The following is a 4,190-nucleotide window of genomic DNA, read 5'->3' on the forward strand; positions in this document are numbered from 1 at the left end:
CACTGGTGTCATTTTTATCCTGCTCCTATGTACAGTATATTTTTTGTATGGCAGGTTTAAAAACACCCGTCATTTGAAACGGAAGAAGCGGAATAAGTGTGCACAACAGTAATTTGTGTGCCATGATGCCTCGGCATTGACACCATATATGCTGCTGTCGTCTTAATTTTTTCAGCCCCTGTTGGGTTTGCTAATGGAATAATGAATGATGTTAGAGCTAATGTCTGTTTCTGAGTCTTTATATTGTGCCTTTTAGTGTCGGTCAAAGCTGAACCTGTCAGTTCTCTTGGTGGAGGTCTCTGTGTCATTGAAAGTTGATGTGACATAATAATCACACAGACCCAGTAAAACTCATGAAGCAGCTGTGTTTCATAGTGAGTTTGGCTCAGACACTTGAACTGGACTTTATGATACTGGTTCTATTAAATAACACAAACCACATCATGTTAATGTCTCTGAGACATTATAGTAAATCCATTTAAATTCATGACTGTAAATTATCAGAGAGACGACTCATAATGAGCAGTACCCCCCCCTCTGTGTTCTGTGGTTCAGCTAGATTCACTCTTTACACTGTGTGTCTTTTTTCAGACTGAGATACGAAACCCGATCGCTGCTTTGGCTGGTAAGTACAGAGTTACTGTAAAGTTAAACAGGCTGTAGATCACATAAGCCGACTGAGTTGATATGTTCTGTATTTAAAGATCATTGGACTCTGATCAGATGAACTTTGTTTGGGTTACATCAGAGTTTGTGAGTGAATTTCCTCCTGAACAGACATTTAATGAACACAGAAATATTCTGTCCACACTTACTGAAGCTTTTAGGAAACATCTTCACTTTGTTGGTAGATTTTCTGTTGGATTCAGAAACTGTCACCTGGAAATACTGAATGGATGTGTGGACTGGTGATGATTAAACTGTGCATTGATGCATGTTTCACAGACAGTTTTAGTCCAAACTTTCCATTCAGACTGAAATATTTCAACTGTCTCAACGAGTCTCCCATGTCAGCAACAAGTATTTCCTCACATCTGGATACCCCCATTTTACTGTCCTGTTCCTGTGGGCGGTGTCAGTGATTGACAGATAAAGCAGCCAATCGCAGCAGCTCAGCACATGATGTTCACTGCAGGGCAGCTGACAGAAGATGGGACTTTGTGCTGTTTCTAACTTTGTCTCATCAGTCATTTTCTCTGAAAATAAAGCTGAAATGACAGCACAGCTGTGCTCTTTACATGTTCTGGATGCTGATGGAACAGCTGAGTTAGAAAAGCCCACAACAACAGCAGCTCCATGTCCCAGTGAGACACAGTCTAAGCTGCAGTGTCATTACATGGTGTTTTATTGTCTCCCTGTTGGTGAACCTGCTGTGTCCTCAGCTGGAAGCATTTAACTGACAACTCTTTTTTCCTCCTTTCTTTAGACTACCTGAACTCTGACCCCTGCTCCTGGTGAGGACAAACAGTTAGTTATTTGATGGATGTGTTCCTGATAGCTGCTCTGCTTCCTGTCAGTGTGCAGCTGTGTAACATCTGGCAGACCTGTCCTTCTCAAACTGCATGAATGAAGTGAAACATTGATCATTAGCCAGAGAACAGCTTTCACAGCTGATGTGTTACTGCTCTGTTTTCCACCTGATCTCTGATCACCAAAGCTTTGGATGGTCTCTGTGAGCAGAACTGGGAAAGTTTCCATGTTTCTGATCATGAACACATTCAGACTCTCTGAAGTGATCATCAACCAACAACATTTAACTACTTAAAGTCCACAAAAGTCTGGACCAAAGCTCATCCTGTACAGACAGGAGCAGAACCAATCAGCTGTGAGATCAGGTGATGTGTGTGTTCAGAGTCTTCTGCTCAGATACTAACATACTTTCTCCTCTCAGACCCAAAGAGAACTCAGAGGCAGAGAGAACTGGACCAGAACTCCTGGTTGGCTGGTGAGCAGATTTCTAGTCAGTGTTTTTATGGTTTAACACAACTGCTGAGTTCACACATGAATATAAATATAAATGTGATCCTGTAGAGTACAGAGCAGAACCAATCAGCTGTGAGAGCAGATGTTTTGAGTCTACCCTACACTTTTGTGTTCATTTGCAAATATTTTATCATTTAATATTTAAAACCTTTCCATTGTGATTAAATTCAGTGTTTTAGTGGTTTAACAGACCTGCTGATTCAAACCGAGTTCACACTTTAATATAAATCTTGTTGTAAAGGTTATGATAAACTTAATCATATGTGCTGTTCTGGCATGGGAAACAAAAGAAAAGTACACCTTAAAGGGATCGGTGGTGAGAAGATGACAACATCAGCACGTCCAAACTGGACGTCTGAATCAGTAACAAAAAGCCAGCACAGAGGGAAATTTTATGATCCTGATTCACTTGAAGCGTGTTTTTGCTCTCCCTGTGAGTCAAATGTTCAGTTCAGCAGCTCTGCCTCACAGCAACATATTTCCTTCACAGCCTGATTTATAGAACAGACAGAAAATACCACCATTTTCAATGTTATTCACATTTCTGTGCTGGACATTGATGCAGATCAGCACTTTCTTGGCTGGAGAATAGTTCATAACATAATATCATAGGTTAAGTCAGAAAGTGGGAAATAAGCCACAGTAAAACACTTCAGAAGTTTCTTCAGCAGGAGCTTCTTTAGAACATCTGCTCTATTAAACGGTGTGATGTTTTTGTGTCTTCCAGGTGCCCTGCGGTTCAAGACCTCTTTCTCCTCCTCCTTCTCCATCACCAGCAATTCTATCTTTCCTGTCCCACCTACCCGCTCTATCTAATATTTGGAAATTCTCTCTTGTATCCATCTATCCCTGCTCTAACTCATTTTTTGGATCTCCTCTATCATTGGACATTCTACCTTTCCTGTCTGAATACCGCCTTCTATCTGTTAATAAAGACCAAAGACTTACTCACTTGAAAAGCTTGAAATCCAATTGTTTGGAAGTTGCAAAGTTCTGATACCGAATTGTTTGGAAGTTGAAAGTTCTGATTCCAGTTTTGGAAACTTGAGGTTGATTGGAACCTTGTCTTGCTGTTTTTGGAATCTGAGACTCTACTCTCACTGCTCTCTCTACCTGTCTACCTGTCTCATACATCTTAGAAAAATAAATCAATTGGCACATTTTCTTTATTCAAATTTGGCTCAAAGTCTCAAATATTGTGATACACATTTAATTCTTGAAGAGAAATCCCCCAAAATATATTTTATACACAGATTTGTAGAAATCTAAAGCATAACTTCTGTTTTGGATAAGATATTCTGATACTAATTTGAAAGAAATCAATTAAAAGATTCTTGATCTTTGAATCTATAAATTCCTATCTGAAAACAGTGCTTCCAGAAATGTAACAGTTAATTCTTGTTATAGACCCAAAGAAACACATTTAGTGAAGTGAAATAAAAGCACTGCATCTGTTCCTGTGCTGCTGACTCACTGCAGGTTTGTTCATACAAGTGTTGAAATAAAACACATCTGTAAGGAGGATTGGAGTCTGTCTGCTGTCTGCTCTGAACTGACCAGAAGTGGAATCCAGCTACCAGAAGCATCCGTCATCCTGCTGCTGCTGAGATCCTGATCTGCATCACAACCCTTCATATATATATATATAAGAGCTTTCAGAGATTTGAATTCAGCTTGTTGTCATTAAATCTGTCTGAAATAATAAATCCATCTGTGATTCAGAAGCTAATAATAGTGAGAGTACGTCAACAGATTGTAGCTGATTGAACTACTGATCATTTATCTTTGGTTTGTTCATTCTGTAACACATTACTTTTGAGATCCTGCTAACATTTTCATAACTTCACTTTCATACTTTTTGCAAAATAATAGTTCTAATTTGGAAGAAAATAAAGAACCACTGAACGTAATTCTAACCTGACATTTTAAAAATTGGAAAGAAGTGAAACAAGTTAAAACTTTTAATTGGATACTTTCTTATTCCATAATAAAATTAGCTGAAGTTTTGGTCTGTTGGAATCTTCAGATTAAAGTTTAACTTCTTCTCTGTGTCATAATAAATGTCTGTTTTTTCTGTTTGATAAGAATTTTTCTGCTATCGATAGACGTGTAAATCTGTTAACTGAAAAGAGCATTGATACTGATAAACTACACAAAGTTACATTTGAAATATCACAACTGTGAATAAAACCTGTGTGTTGGTGACG

The 4,190-nt window shown here is 38.5% G+C and overlaps 1 long non-coding RNA gene across 1 annotated transcript; it reads left to right on the plus strand.

The window, feature by feature from the left end:
- The first annotated feature begins 588 nt into the window (after nucleotides 1–588).
- Nucleotides 589–3,129, plus strand: LOC140275556 (uncharacterized). Its single transcript, XR_011908412.1, has 4 exons — nucleotides 589–625; nucleotides 1,427–1,454; nucleotides 1,892–1,945; nucleotides 2,711–3,129. It is a non-coding gene; the product is annotated as an uncharacterized lncRNA (long non-coding RNA).
- The last annotated feature ends 1,061 nt before the right edge of the window (nucleotides 3,130–4,190 follow it).

The sequence above is a fragment of the Leuresthes tenuis genome, unplaced genomic scaffold (genome assembly GCF_036924035.1).
Source record: "Leuresthes tenuis unplaced genomic scaffold, fLeuTen1.0.hap1 SCAF_18, whole genome shotgun sequence".
In the NCBI taxonomy this organism is placed as follows: Eukaryota; Metazoa; Chordata; class Actinopteri; order Atheriniformes; family Atherinopsidae; genus Leuresthes; species Leuresthes tenuis.